The sequence below is a fragment of the Grampus griseus genome (genome assembly GCF_964374135.1).
Source record: "Grampus griseus genome assembly, chromosome: 15".
NCBI lineage: Eukaryota > Metazoa > Chordata > Mammalia > Artiodactyla > Delphinidae > Grampus > Grampus griseus.
Genome location: NC_139009.1, coordinates 59,286,613 through 59,302,508, shown reverse-complemented (window position 1 = coordinate 59,302,508; position 15,896 = coordinate 59,286,613). Strand labels below are relative to the sequence as shown.

At 44.9% G+C, this 15,896-nt stretch overlaps 1 pseudogene across 1 annotated transcript; it reads right to left on the bottom strand.

Annotated features, from left to right (window-relative positions):
* Nucleotides 1-6,162: 6,162 nt before the first annotated feature.
* Nucleotides 6,163-7,383, bottom strand: LOC309834118 (kelch domain-containing protein 10-like; annotated as a pseudogene). Its single transcript has one exon. The product of its transcript is annotated as a kelch domain-containing protein 10-like (transcript).
* Between the last annotated feature and the right edge of the window lie 8,513 nt (nucleotides 7,384-15,896).

Here is a 15,896-nt window from a genome sequence, read left to right as displayed (position 1 = left end):
CCCCTTGTCTCACCATCTTTTTCCACATCAAGGCTGGGGAGGGTTGGCAAATAAAAGGAAACACTTCTTTCCTTTACTAACTGCACTTCTGACACCAAATGTCTGATATTTTTTCCCCCACACTGACCAATTCTCCAACACTAGCTGGTGTTCCATAATTCAATTCAATTCTGACACTATTTACCTGGAGTAAGATCTTACAAGTTAAGGGCATGGTCCCGTGAGGTTGCCCCCATTTCAGATACCAATTGCAAGTCCAGGCCTTTGCAACTTCTGACTGACTGGCTATAAACCAGGGGTTCCCACAACCCCCTCCTTGGGTTCAATAATTTGCTAGAACAGCTCACAGAACTTGGGGAATCACTTACTTACATCCACCAGTTTATTATATAATAAAGGATATAATAAAGAATAAAGTTGAACAGCCAGATGAGAGGTATTTGGTGAGGTCTGGAAGGGTCTCAAGTGTGAAAGCATCTGTCTCTGTGGAGTTGGGGGGCACCACCCTCCCAGCACATGGGTGCGTTCATGCTCTCCAGACCCTGTACTTTAGGGACTTTTATGGAGGTTTCATCACATAGGTATGATTGATTGATTCTTATCTCAACCTCCAGCTCTTCTCCCCACCCCAGAAGATAAAGGGTGGGGCTGAAAGTTCCAAGATTCTACTCATAGCTTGGTCTTTCTGGTGACCATCCCCCAACCAGGAGCCTACCAACAGTTACCTCATCAGAACAAAAGATGCTTCTATAATCTAGGAACTTCCAAGGGATTTAGGAACTCTGTGTAAGATGTGTCTATCACCCCCTCACTTAGGAAATTACAGGAGTTTTAGGAGCTCTGGGTCAAAGACCAAATATTAGAACAAAAGTCACTCCTAGCACCCCTATTATGGAAATTTACAAGGTTTTAGGCACTCCAGGTTGGAACTGGAAGCACTGACTAGTATATATATTTCTTATTACTTCACAGTAAGGGAGGCAGGAGCTCACTTTTCATTTTTTAAGAGTCCCATCAAAAAATTTCCTAGGCCAAAAAACAAGACAAAACAACCCACCCCCTCCACTATCTCCCTGAATAAATAATGCTTTTCTTAGAATAAAGAAAAGCTCTGCTGAAATGTTTGTTTTAACTGGTATTTCATTCTGCTCTAGATGCTTGCAGTGAAATTCTTTTTTATAATGTTACGTTCAGTATGCACCTTGCTATCTAAATCTATTGGGTTCCTGAGTTTGTACTGTGAGCACGTGGGTAGTGAGGGATTCTCTTAAATTTAATTAATCAACCTATTCAGGTTCTTTACCTCCTTGCCCATTTTTTTAGCCTCTTTAATTTGTCATGACTGAGAAGCATATTAATGTCATCCATCATTATTGGGATCCTGTTATTTTCTCAACAATTCTCGATAGATTTTGCTTTATATCTACAGTCCAATACTATGTTATGTGATACATAATAGTTAAATATGATATTTTCATTGTGGGAATTACTCTTTTCAAATATAAAATAATCTTTATATCATCTAGAGTTTTTTACCTTGAATTTTATTGTTTTTGATAGAAATATTGCAACTCATAGATTGTTTACATTTATTTCTCCCTGGTGCATAATTATCCAGCTAATTACCTTTTTTTTTTTTTTGTGGTATGCGGGCCTCTCACATTTAGAATACAAAGGAGGCATCAGAAACACACTGACTTTCTCTAAAGCCACTTCCTTGTACACAGAGTCTGAGCAGGGACAGCGCCAGGCATCTCCCTGTAAAGGCACCTGCCAATGAGGATTTTACTGGAAGAACTAGGCAAGAAAGGGAAACCTCACTCACATGCAGTCTCTGAGGCGAGCCTGGGCTTAGCTCTTGGTACAGGGTATGCTTAGGCCACACACGATGCTTGCCTTACTTTAAAACTATTTGCCACAGTCCTGTTAAATAGTGTGGAAGTCCTTTTGCACTCTGGTGTGCGTGCCGTATGTTCAGGACAGCTTTTCCCACCTTATCTACAAGCAGGTAGGAAATATAGTGAATTTACCCTAAAATGTCCAATCTGTATTTATGTATCTTGTCAGTGTTTTGCTGTTGGTTTTCTAAAACAATCTGATCAATAAATCCTATGCAGATCTAAAAAAAAAGAAAAAAAGATATGTATTTGATGAAGTCATACAACATGACTAAAAGTAATTAGCTGGCTGGGCTTCCCTGGTGGCGCGGTGGTTGAGAGTCCGCCTGCCGATGCAGGGGACACGGGTTCGTGCCCCGGTCCGGGAGAATCCCACATGCCGCAGAGCGGCTGGGCCCGTGAGCCATGGCCGCTGAGCCTGCGCGTCTGGAGCCTGTGCTCCACAACGGGAGAGGCCACAACAGTGAGAGGCCCGCATACTCCAAAAAAAAAAAAAAAAAGAATAGTGGAAAAGCAAGTATTTGCAAAGAGCCAAAGAAATGTATCCAAATGATGGGATTTCCTCTGCATCATACACAGCTTTTTTCTTCCAATATGTGCTAAGAGTTCTTTGGTGGTTATAGGAGAGACAGCTTAGAACTCAGGGCAGGAGACTATGCCAAAGCAGAAGAGTGAAGAGTGACATCTAAACTCACCATTAACTGCTGTCATCAGGTTGACTGCCTACAGCTAACTGGGCTGCTTTTTGCTGGTTTCTAACCCCTCTGTGATTCCTGCTTTTCAATTTCTAACTACACGTTAGCCCCACTCCATTGAAAAGGAGGTGCTGTGGGAAAGGGTAGGGAGAAGGAAGAACTATAAATGAATCAATTGTTTGATAGATAAGTTAAAACACTGATCATCTATGGATTTCAATTAACTCTGCTTTACTCTGGGTAACGAAAGGTCACTGTTAATACACTTTTGCTTAGAAATGTTAATGTTTATTATTATATTTTTAAATCTAGCTATGTAATGGACATGAATAGCTTAGAGCAAATTTTTACATCATGTCACCAGGGCCCTGAAAAAAGATTTGCCAGTAGCAAGGGTTTCAGTTTGGCCCCTGAACAGTTAAAATTTCAATCTATTCTGTACTGGTTTATAGATTTTCCGGAACATGGAAAATACTTTATTAAATGAAGAAAGCATCATTTTTCTTCATTTAATAAAGTATTACTTTCACAGATAAATTAGTATACATGTGGGAGAACTGATAGTATTAAATATTAGGTTTTAATTCTCCATTTAGAAAACTCCTTACAGGTAGACTTCCTTGTTCCTAGGCAAAGAAATGTAAGGTAAGCCAACATGAGATAGTACAAAGATGACTGGGGAAAAGTCTCAATTTTAACAAACCCAAGAAACAATAAATCTCTAAGAGTTGTAGTAAGGAGGCACTGGACTTGGAAGTCCAGCTTTACCAAGAGTTGGCCTAAGCCAGCCAATCACATCTCAAAGTTTTGGTATAATTTGACTCTCAAGTAACGAGCTGGCTTCCCCAAGACAGATACGAACTAGTAGTCTACCTGCTTTATAGTCACACCTTATATATAACCTGTATATATCCATACGTGTTTCTATATATTGCACTTAAACTTACAGGACTGCAGTAAGATGGCTGGGAGTACCTCAAAGAGGCAGAGAAGCAGCAGGCATAGACTTTCCTAAATCGAGTAACAGTATCAGGAATTCAGAGTGCTGGTTTTGGATATACTAAAACGCCTGGTGACTCCCTACATAAAACTCTAGTCATCTACATTCAAGTCATCATATACACCGTCTCATTGGGCATCCAGAACGCGTGCACATGGGTGGTTCTATAGCCCTCAGAGCTGATCACACGACATCATTTTCACAGCGTCATATTAAAAGAAGACACTTTAGACCAAGGATATGTACTTTTATGAAAACGTTACACACAAGGTCTTGGATGTCAGGCCTCCAAAGTCTACCTCAAAGAAGACCGCCTTCAGAAGGTTTTAAAAAGGATGCTAGCAAGTGTGGATTGAACCGGTCTCTCTTTCAGATCTCTGGGGTCGTAGAACTAGAGACCTGCTTATATCCCAAGGACTATGGAAGGATAAGCACAGAGGCTGAGCATTCAGTCTTTGGTCCCTATCAATCCAGGACACAGATCCTTTTGCCACCCAGGGGAGTGTGACTTGTTTAATTATGGATAGTTTCCCCCAAAACTTCCAGAGACTAGATTGGAGTCACGCACAGCAAAGCTTTGTTTTGAACTAATGGAGCTGCTCAGACTGACTTGCTCTGGAGACAGCTCCTCATTGGAACAACCTAGCAGTGGGTGGTAAGACGTTACAGGCCTGACTGGTCATGGCAAGAGGAGGATGGGTCTCTAGAGGAGTTGCTTCTTTTCCTGCCTCTCCCCTAGCCCCTCACTCCCCCAAAAGGACCCAAACTCACAGATGAAAGGTTGTTACAAGACCTTGCAGAACACAGGCTCTGCGAAATCAACCCCACATGGACGGGAGGTTATAATAAGGCCTGGAAGTTAGGAGTCCAAGTCTAGGGGCCACATTTTTCTCTTCCCCAGAACTGAACACTAGATGGTAACTTTTTCGCCATAACTCAAGGGTGATTTTAAATCCACACATGAGCCTAAGAGATTCCCTTCTGGGACAAAGGAAAAAGAAGAATAATTTTAAAAGCTAAGCGAAAAAGAGGCACTTAAAGCAAAAACATGTCCCTAATCTCCCATCTGAGACTCCTGTTATGATGTAACCAACGGGGTGATCAGCACTGTGCCCTCCTGCACACCCTTAGCACCTTTCATACACCGAAGGACTTCCAGCTGCTATGTCTCAGTGACCACTCTAGCAGCCTGATGGCAAAGCAATCATTTAGGTCATTTCTTTTTTAGAACATTTAGGTCATTTCTTTTTTAGAATTAAAATACAACGCAAAACAAACCAGAACTAAAATTTCCCACCAAAGTGAATCATCCTCAGTTGCATTCCTTCCTCATGCTAGTTTTTAAAATGATACTTAGTTCATCAGGAAGAATGACCTGTGGCTCTTCCCCAAGACCTTTTTCCAGTTACCAGGCAATTACTCACAGCACCATGCACATTCAAGCAGACAGAAAACGAGGCAAAAAGCGAAGAGAAATATCAAGGGCCAATTGGCTTTCTAGAGATAAAACCCATTGCCTGAGAATATGGCAGGCGCACGGCCCAGAGTGAGAAAAGAAACAGTTCTGAAAGGAAATGGCCAAGATGACAGTCAAAGCTCACAGCCCAGAGCAGAAGCCCTCCCTGCCCTGCTCTACTCTGGCTTCTCACGAACTTACATTTATGTCCCACAGCATTTATGTCACACACTTGGGGTCTGCAATTCCCCACAATGAAGTCACAAAGATACTTGAAACCATTAATAAGCGTAGGAGAATTTCAAAACTGCCCAGAACGAAGAACTTTGACCACCATAAATTTCTTGATTTGACATGTTGTTGGTGCCATAATTTCTAAGGGCAACAACAAACAGCACAGCTACAACACACAGTAAAGTCTTTAGACAAGTCAACTCTAACCACTGCTGGCACCATAAGGATGAGAAAAGAAATCACTAATCAAGAGCTGCTGAGCTGCTTAACTTTTCTCCAAAGTCAAAGGATCGGTTTGGGTACCTAGGCAGCAAGATATCAACCACTGCTGCCATTAGATGCAGCTACTCAATTAGATGTACCTTTGAAAACAGAAAGTTAAACATCTAGCTTTCCCTATAATCTGCAAGTCTCAAGGTTAGCCTTCTTGTTCTACCCCCCAAACTTCTTGTTGTTGTTGCTGGATTTAATTTTTTAAATTTTATTTTTATTGATGTTGCTTTAATTGATAGAGCACTGCCTGAAAGGGTCATATGTTTATAGAGTTCCTTTAAATTTTTCTTTATCTTATCTTGATTCGTCACATTATTAAGGTACTTTCAGACTTGCCCTCAACTCCATCAAGGAAGAGGGAGTATGTGAGTACGTGAGTATGTGTGTGTGTATTGGGGCAGAAGGGAGAGAAGCAAAGAAAAAAGCACAAGGGAAAGTGAGATTCCATCAATTTAAAACAATGTACAGAAAGGCATCTGATGTATTTTCTGAATAAGGCCTTGATCAGGGTAACCAATCCTCTCTGTAGCACATTCTACACTGCCCATAAATAAAGGAGTCTCTTTAAATTAACATTTCCAGTATCAATGAACAGTCCAGAAATCCTCATTTCAAGCGCTCGATGAGTCCCTGTGTGAGTCCAAGGTGCAGAAGCTGTGTCCGGGAGAGGTTTGCTAGGCTGGGGGAGGCCACAAGCAGCTTCTCCCACGCCAGTTCCAGCAGGCTAGGAGCCACCAGCCAGATCTTAAACAACGACCCAGTCCGTATATTTTCGTGGATGTTCACCACTCCTCCATGAACGTATATGCAACCAGCTGGTGTAACAGCTGCAGCGAAAATAAACTGGCTCTGGCATGGTAGCTGGGAGCTTTACCCGTTGAAAAGTCTGCAGATTCAGCTTCCAGATATCTCCCAGGATCACTTCTCCATTATAGCCCCCGCAAATAAGCACATCATTTTTTATCTGAACACAACTGTGACATTTTCGGGCTGCAGGAAAGCTTATTTTTTTCATGGGGTTTTGTTGCAATTTCCTCCCATGCATTCATTTCAAGGTTGTATGCATGAATCTTGTTTAAGGGATAAGCTGTCCAAGAAGTACCGCCTCCCAAGATGTAAATCCTCTGCCCATCATGTGTAATTTCATGTCTGTATCTCTCTTCTGGTGGATCACAGGATAGGTTGTTTGGTTTCAGTTGTGTCCACTCTCTGGTACTGAGATCTAATTTGTGCAGGTCTGTGCTGTAAATATAGCCAGTTGTCCCTCCAAAGCCATAAGGGGAGCCATTGATGATAGTCATGTCCTGTCCATATATACGACTGGGTTTCTTCCCCGGACAGCTGAATAAAGCCCATCTCTTATACTTCACGTTACAGACATGGACGTCATTGCCATTGCTCTCACCAAATGGGACGCCTGTTCCTCCAAACACTAACAGGTTGTTTCCATGCAGCACGAGTGACATAGATGCCAATGCTCGGGGCATGTAGCCATCTGTGCCCATCTGATGCCATACTCCTGTAGCAAAATGATACCTCCAAAGTTCCCTGAAGAGAGGATAGTCTTCATGAACTGGCCCTCCTGATTCATCATAACCTGGGTTGTAACCTCCAAACACATAGATTGGTATTAGCTGGCACACAACGATGTCCGCCTCGTGCTGGTGGAGGTCTGTGGCCTGGCGGGTGCAACCGCCCGGAGAGTTGCACGAAGCGGTTGAGCTGGCCGGCTCCCCGACCCCCGCTGCCCGCAATGCTCCCGCCGGCCCCGCTGTCTCCGCCGCCGCCGCCGCCGCCTGCGGCGCCTCCTCCCCTCCGGCAGTTCATGATCTGCTAACGACTGCTGCAACCCGGTAGCAGCGGCCCGTGGCCCGGCGGCCCTAGCTGAGCCTCCTTCCTGGGTTCCTCAAGAGACCCCACATAATTTTTTTTTTTTTTTTTTTTTTGCGTTACGCGGGCCTCTCACTGTTGTGGCCTCTCCCATTGCGGAGCACAGGCTCCGGACGCGCAGGCTCAGCGGCCATGGCTCATGGGCCCAGCCGCTCCACGGCATGTGGGATCTTCCCGGACCGGGGCACGAACCCGTGTCCCCTGCATCGGCAGGCGGACCCTCAACCACTGCGCCACCAGGGAAGCCCCCACATAACTTCTTATGAGTAGTCTAGAGGTGGATTTTTTTGACATTCCCACACCTATCCTGTCATAACCACTTTACATTAGTGTCTTCAAATCTCTGGGCGCAACATAGCATGGGAATCCATGTCTGTCCTGGTCGTGTTGCATGACTGACACTGCAAACCTGGTACAGATGTAGCATGAGAGATGCTCACAGGGGTGATATGTGTGTGAAATGGCTCTGGCCACTGGAGGAGCACCTTCCACATCATAGTGGGAAGTTTGCCAAATTTTCTGGAGGGTATAGACCCTGAGGGGAGGCATTTAGTTGGGGAGGAATAAGGCCTCACCTTCCACCTAATGAGCTTTCTGTCCTGCAGGTGACAAAGACAAGTGCCCATATCAGTCACTATTTGTGCCTCTCCTTCAATCTCACAGATCTTGTGACAAGTAAATATTCATCCATTGTTTTAGCTCTAGTCTAATCGTCAGCCTTCATTTTGGGAGTTCTTATAAGTTATCATCTGATTTTGTATGTGAGTTGACATTGGTTTTTAGTGAAAAGTTGGGGAAGGGTGAGTTATGGACCACTAGCCAGATACCATCCTAAAGTGGAATTTCTTCAAATATTGGTAATCATTTAAAAAACCCTGGTCTTCCCTTACTGGATTCTTGTTTTCATTTACAGATAAGTCTCACAAATGGTGTTAATTTAGAAAGTAAATAAGTAAAGGAGCTGTAGAAACAATTGGAGGCCTTGTAGGATCCTGGACTCTGGAATCAGATGAATGCAGGTCCAGTGTTCAGTTCTGCCACTTATTAGCTGTGTGTTCCCGGGCAACTCACTTAAACTCTCTGGGCCTCAGTTTCCTTTTCTGTAAAATGGGGATAATAATTTTCACTCTAAAGAGTGGTAGTGAAAATCAGAGGCGATCTGTGGTGTGTTTGCCAGAACGTGCTCTCTTTTGGCCTCACATGGATTTGAGGAGCTGAATCACAATCGCAAGAATTCTTAGGGAGATGGAATCAGAGCAGGGGAACTTGGATGAATTCAATGTTTCCAAACAGTATGAAGCCTGAAGTATCCTTTTTATAATAGGGGTGGTCTCTCTCCTGAATTGTACTTTGTGAACATCCCCGATGGACTAATGATTCTGCCTCTCTCCAAGTTGATATTATTTAAGTATTCATTTAACTTTATATAAAGGAGGAGTGAGGAGAAATAAATTCTCCTCATGTCCCAAATAAAGAAAACACTCATAAGATTTTCTGAACTGGGCAGCTTCTCAAAAGGCATATGAAAAGTTCTAGAAGTTATATAATAAGCTAAATAGCTTATCTCAGTACAGAGCACTCCATCCTGTCTTTAATTTAGAAATTTTAGCTGAATGTGGTGACAGACTTCAGGGGACTGTCATGCTTCTACCATGAGAGCTGGAGGGGCATTTTACAAAAATACTTAAAAATTGTAGGTCAGCACAGTCAAGGAGCTGCCCTAAGTCTTCTGTCTGCTCCAGGGGAGCAGAATCAGTTTACGTTTCACCATAATGTGAGGAGTCATGTATGGAAATCCGAGTTAACTGGTGCTGTTTCTAGGAACACCTGGTTAAACCTGGCACTGTACCTCTACATATATGACAATAGTGATATTGTAATGCTTCTTGATGATGGGTGCTCCAGGTGTGTGCCCAGCTGGCCCACCTTCAATCCAACTACTGCCCCACGTGACACTCTCCTTGATACCTTCGTGCCTGTCCTATGTTCCTTCCTCCTGACATAGTCTTTCTTGGGTGATGGGACAGAAATCATCACCATCTGACTGTTCTCAGCCTTTCTGCTCCCCTGGCAGCTGAAGAAGACACTGGTTTTGCGCACACAGCTTCTTCCCTTGCCATCTTGTACCGTCCTGAGGAGGGAAGGCATGACTGGTCAGGCAGACACATTTGAATAAGTTAGCTGCTTTTGTATGCCACGGCGCAAGGGTCGTCTTTATTAGATCTGCCATAGGCCTGTTCTTCTGGCTTCTGTGATGACGAGTGGGGAATAGAGGCAGGTGTCTCACTGTAGCTTCCCTATGCTGACAAGAATCAGTACCATCACCATCACTGTTCAGAACAATAAAGCAATTGCAATAATTGGGGCAGTCGGATAAAGCACCGCTAGAAATGAAAACCCAACTAATACTCTGAACTCTAGGCATAGAAATGATAAAATTCTTCTTATAATCACCTCAAAATTGTGAACATTTTGGGTAGGGAATTTCACAAGATCTAGAGTAAGAATTCATTCATTCATGAAAACTCAGCAGGCCCTCATCAGTCCTAGTTTGTTCAAGCTGTCCTTCCAGGGCTGTGGAGGATGGAGAGATGGGTCAGAAATGGACCCCTCAAGGATCTTGGTTTAAAAAGGCAGATAAACCGTGTATCCAGAAGGTATAGTTCAAGGTGGAGGCTGCTCACTTCCTTTTTCTAAAATTGAAGTATAGTTGGTTTATAACGTTGTGTTAGTTTCTGGTGTACAGCAAAGTGATTCAGTTATATATATTATATATATATTATATTATATATATATTCTTTTTCATATTCTTTTCCGTTATGGTTTATCACAGGATATTGAATGTATTGATAGTTCCCTGTGCCATACAATAGAACCTTGTAGTTTATCCGTTCTATATATAAGAGTTTGCATCTGCTAGCTCCAAACTGCCAATCCATCCCTCCCCGCCCCACAACCACAAGTCTGTTTTCTCTGTCTGTGAGTCTGTTTCTGTTTCATAGATAGGTTCATTTGTGTCATATTTTAGATTCCACATATAAGTGATATCATATGTTATTTGTCTTTCTCTTTCTGACTTACTTCACTTAGTATGATAATCTCTAGGTCCATCCATGTAGCTGCAAGTGGCATTATTTCATTCTTTTTATGGCTGAGTAATATTCCATTGTGTGTGTGTGTGTATATATATATATATATATATATATGTGTGTGTGTATATATATACACACACACACACACACACACACACACACACCACACGCCTTCTTTATCCATTCAGCTGTTGATAGACACTTAAGTTGCTTCCATGTCTTGGCTATTATAAATAGTGCTGCAATGAACATTGGGCTGCATGTATCTTTTCAAATTATAGTTTTGTCTGGGTATATGCCCAGAAGTGGGATTGCTGGATCATATGCGAGCTCTATTTTTAGTTTTTCTGAGGAAACTTCATACTGTTCTTCACAGTGGCTGTACCAATTTACATTCCCACCAACAGCAAAGGATGGTTCCCTTTTCTCCACACCCTCTCCAGCATTTATTGTTTGTAGACTTTTTAATGATGGCCATTCTGACCGGTGTAAGGTGGTACCTCATTGTAGTTTTGATTTGCATTTCTCTAATAATAAGCGATGATGAGCATCTTTTCATGTGCCTATTGGCCATCTATATGTCTTCTTTGGAGAAATGTCTATATAGGTCTTCTGAGGTGCTCACTTCTGAAGGGGGTACTGACACAGTGTTGGCTCAGAGAGTTCAGAGGATCAAGCACATGGGTTGTTTTTTGGGTAAGGCCGTCCTTAGCAGATGTCACCTCAGGGCCCTTTAATTTATCCCCCATGCTTGCTTCTCACAGAGAACATCCCTAAAGATGCTGTGGTCCTCTTCCCCCTCCTGCCAGCAGCCGGTTCCCTCCTGTCTTTCCCTGTTTCCTTTGCATCTCAGACACCCCCTCTCATGGTGGCAGCAATATTGAGGTTCTCTCCCCTCCTCCCAGACCCTTGTCCTATCTCTGACTCTCCAAATGCCCCCAACCACCTGGGAGCATTTTACCCCGTCCCCCTACCCCAAATGGCTTCCCTGGACCCCCCTCCCTGCCTCAGGGGGAGCACCAGGTTTGAACCATTGGTGGACGCCAGTGGGGTGACCCTCCTGTTTGGAGAAGCATGGGGGTAGATGTTTTGGAGGGAGAAGTGCTGGGCTGGCTTTGGGTGGTTGATCCTGTTTCCCGAAGCCATTCCTGGTAACGTGGGTCAATCACTTGGCACTTGTCCCAGGCCCTTGGCAATTGTCCTCTCCCTTTCCATGTGGATAAACCCATTTTTTCACATGGATTTGTTCATGTGGCCTGTACAGCTGCCAGCAGGCCGGTTTGGCCTGTCTGTCCATGGAGCACCAGCTCTACAGGTCAATGCTAGCAACTTTGTGAAAGGGTGTCCCTGGTGGGGGAGAGACGGCAGGCCCATCAGAAGTGGGCAGAAGGCACTGCTGAGGCCAGGCCCAGGCTTTCTAAATCTAGAGCTCAGAACAGACTGGTTTCCTTGACAACAGGGATGAAGTCTGCTCATCTGCTCCTGGGGGTGGGTTTTGTGCGTGTGTGTGTGTGTGTGTGGGTGTGTGGGTGGAAAGTACAGGGACTTGGGGACAAGAAAGGCGATCCTTTCTTTATCAAAGTAGCAGCCCATTTCTTAAAACTTGCCAACTCTTACTGTATTATTAACAATATTAACAACTTCCCAGGTGGCACAGTAACATCAGTTATGTAATTTGCACATTGGGAATCCAGATATAGAACCTTCCCTTCCTTTCCACTGCATTGCCTCTGATCCTTGACATATCTTACCAGACTTGCAACACCTCTTTGATAACTTTTTGACACGTCAGTCAAATATGTATTCACCCCTAGAACTCTTGAAGGCTAAATGAAAAGCATTTCTTGTCTGTCCAGCTAGCAATGATTTGTGTGGCCAGGCTGCTGGGAGGAAATGAAAATCGGCTCCTGACAAGCTGATGTTGGCTCAAACCTACACTTGTCAGATGGCATCCTCAGAAAAGGCTTTGGGATCCAAACTCCCATTCTTGATGCAAACCAGAGGACTCAGGCTAAAAGCGGGTCCATTTGCTTCGCTCACCAGCCTGATTTCAAGCAGCACATCTCATCTTGGTGGAGGCTTGGTGTTTAATTCATGCACCGCCCTGCCCTTCCTATGCATTATTAAAGTCTCTTTAAAAAGCAGTCTATGGATGGCAGGGGAGGAGCGTGCCAGCAGCGATTTCACATCTCCTGCAAGAAGCAACGTCTGCTGCCAAAAAATCTCAGAGAGAAGAATTTGCAAAATTGTAGCTGATGGCAGATCGAATAAAGGTGGCCCTTGGACCCTGAGCTTATCAAAGCTGCTCATTTGTTCAAATGTGTCTTATTTTTTTGTGTGTCTGTCAGTGCCTGGAATTCTTGAATGCCAGGTAATATAGATGGGAGATTGTAAGCGGGACTTATGGGCCAAGAGTGACTGTGACAAGATGGGAATTAATTAACAGAGGAAGGCGGATTGTGAGAGAGGGAGGTCTGAAGCCCGTACTTCTCCATGAGGCGTTTCAGGGACTCTTTCCTCTCGTGAGGTTCCCAGCTCTGTGGCTCAAATTTAGCTCCTGCTGGACCCCTCCCCCAGGAGCCAGGGGATGAGCTGTGGCCTTCAAAGCCCTCTGCCAAGCTCCTTTGTTTCCTTCATCTCCCCAAAGGAAAGACATTACCTCCCCCATGCAAACAGTGGGCTCTCCCTAGGCTGAGTTCTTTGTTTGTAGGCAACCTGCCTGGCCCTGGGCCCATGTTGCTCTAACTCTAGATGACACAGGATCCTCCTCTCTGGCCTCACCTCCCACATCCCCGAGGGCCACCTGAGGATGACTGCGGAGGGGGTGAGCCCAGGGGGCTGTGTTTCCAGTCTCAGCTCTTCCCCCACATGGACCAAGCAAATCACAATCCTGTGTTCAAATCACAGACTCAAAAGAGCACCTCTGAACCGGCAGGAATTTCAGAGGCTGCCTTGTCTCGCTCTTTATTTTACAGTTGGGAAAACAGAAGCCCAGAGAAGTTAAGTGGCTTGCTGTCGATCACAGAGTGAATTAGTTGGAGATCCAGGACCAGACCTGTGGTCTCTTGAGTCTGTCCGGTGCTCTTTCCCCAGGACACAGCCCCTGGAACGTCCACTTAGCGCCCTGGTTTCTCAGTATGGTGTACACGGCATGTGTACCCAGGGATCAGGAAGGCTTTCTGTTTCATACACATATGATCTCGATGGGGCCAGACACACATTGCGTTCAATTGTTTCTCGATCGCACAGAAATTAACTGAGAACTTACTGTGAGCCTCGCCCTGAGCAAGACGCTTCTGTGTGTATCTGGATTTTTGTAGAGGGGCTTTAGGTAGTGTCTCTGGCTAAATCCAGTGCTGTTTTTGATGGATTGACAAAAGAGGTTTGCAAGTTGTAAAGATCCGTAGTCTTCATGCTATATATTTTTGTACTGCTTCATAGTTACAAAACATTAACCTTGTTCTACCTTCCTCCAGAATCATGGCCACGTCCTCACCTGCCACCTGTGCCACGTAATCCTCTGAACCCAATGAAGGGAGGGGGAGATTGAAACTATGGCCGTAAACATCACCTTGGGGCACTGGGTCTAACAGAATATCAGTAGTTTTATCTTTCCTGTGGTGCCTCAAAAATGAAAGGTGGAAAATACTCCCAAGAATTTCCCATCAGTCTCTGCTGGTGCAGAGCCTGCCGCCCGTTGAACCACAGGTTTGGTTCAGGGAAATGTAAGTTTGGTTGGTGCAGCATCTGCCTCCTGGGGTGGGCGTCAGCAGGAAGATGCCTGGGCTGCTGGATGGGACAGGTGGGCTGGCCACGTAGCAGTTGCTGCCTAATGAACGCAGAGACCCAGGGGGACATGAGAAAACCAGCAGAGCTCAGCATACATCTCTGTAGGGGTCTGCAGAGTGGGCTTCCTCTTCCCCAGAGCCATCCATAACTCCAACAAGAGACGGTGCAGGCATGGATGGTCGGTGGGCCTTCAGACATGGGATTGGAAGGCCTGGAAGAGCTCCTGTTGTGTGTTGGTCTGTCCCACCTCATTCACGTAACCAGTTCCTATAGAGCGCCTCCCGTCTCTCAGGCACTGTTCTAGGTGCTGGAATACAGTGTGGAACAAAACCAGGCAGGGCTTCCCTCTGAGAACTTCCAGTATCGTGACAGGTGGAAGCCTGTTCTAGGTCTTTATTTTTAGATTTTCAAGAAAGAAGTTTCCACACAATGAGCCTTTCTTCCATCACACGCAGTCTTTCCTGTCATTTTTATCCCCGGCTGCATTGTCGACCTTTTGCTCACATCTTTTCCTTTTCCCCCAGAGAAGCAGCATCCTGAGGCTGTAACGAGCATGGGGGGTGGGAGCCTGTCCTAGACAGAGCCCTGGGTACGCAGACGTTCCCTCCTCCCTCCCTTTTCGGTGCCCCAGCAACTCCTAGGTACCCCTTTTTCTCCACTCTCAGGTGCTCAGGGTCCCTTTTACAATAAAGTAAGGCAGACTGCCTCCTCCCAGTGGGCACCCCTAAGTGAGCCATGTCCTCCTTGGGGGCCTATGAGCCCTGGATGTCTGCAAAGCCCCAGGAAGACAGCTCGCTCATTAGATCACAGTGATGAATCGGTAGAAAGGACAAATATCCAATTGAATGTCCCAAGAGGGATGGCCTTTCAAAGGAGAAGACATCTTAGGCAAATAAACCTCTAAATGATGGAAGTTCAGGCACAGAGGAGTAGGGTAAGGATGTTTAGGCAGCCTGGTGAGATCTGGGGGAAGAGCGCCCCTCGCTCCCACTCTGCACCTGGGTTTAGTTTGCCCTGCCTCTCAGGCTTACACAGACTGGGCTCATTTTGCCCTATGACTGGGTTTTTCATACAAGTGCTGTGTTTGCGTCTACCTAGGTGCACGTATGTCTGTGTCTGCTTGTCAGGTCCCTGTTTACCTTAGGTGCATCTGTGTAACGAATCGTGGCCCCATCGGCCCTTTTGAAGAACATCATTGTTCAAAGAACCTGAGGTGATGCTCTGCTCACATGTCTCCATCATCCAACCCCAGGGGGTCACACTCGTCTTTTCCCACCACTGCGTTCACACGGGCAGAAGAAACGAGATACTGCACATAGACTATCCACGGGTTGCAATTAGGAAAGGAAATAGGGTTCATTTTCTTGACACTATCTTTCACCAGTTAAACGTGGTAACAATTGCCTGTGGGACTCTGGAGAGATTATGAAGTGTTAATTAGTAGAAGCTCTATGTATTTAAAATATATGGCATATTTAAATAATTATTAAATTAAACCTACTTTGCAGAGTTGAGAAACCATCTGGTCCAAAAAAATCTGAGGAGTTGAATTTTGCTGCATATATTAAG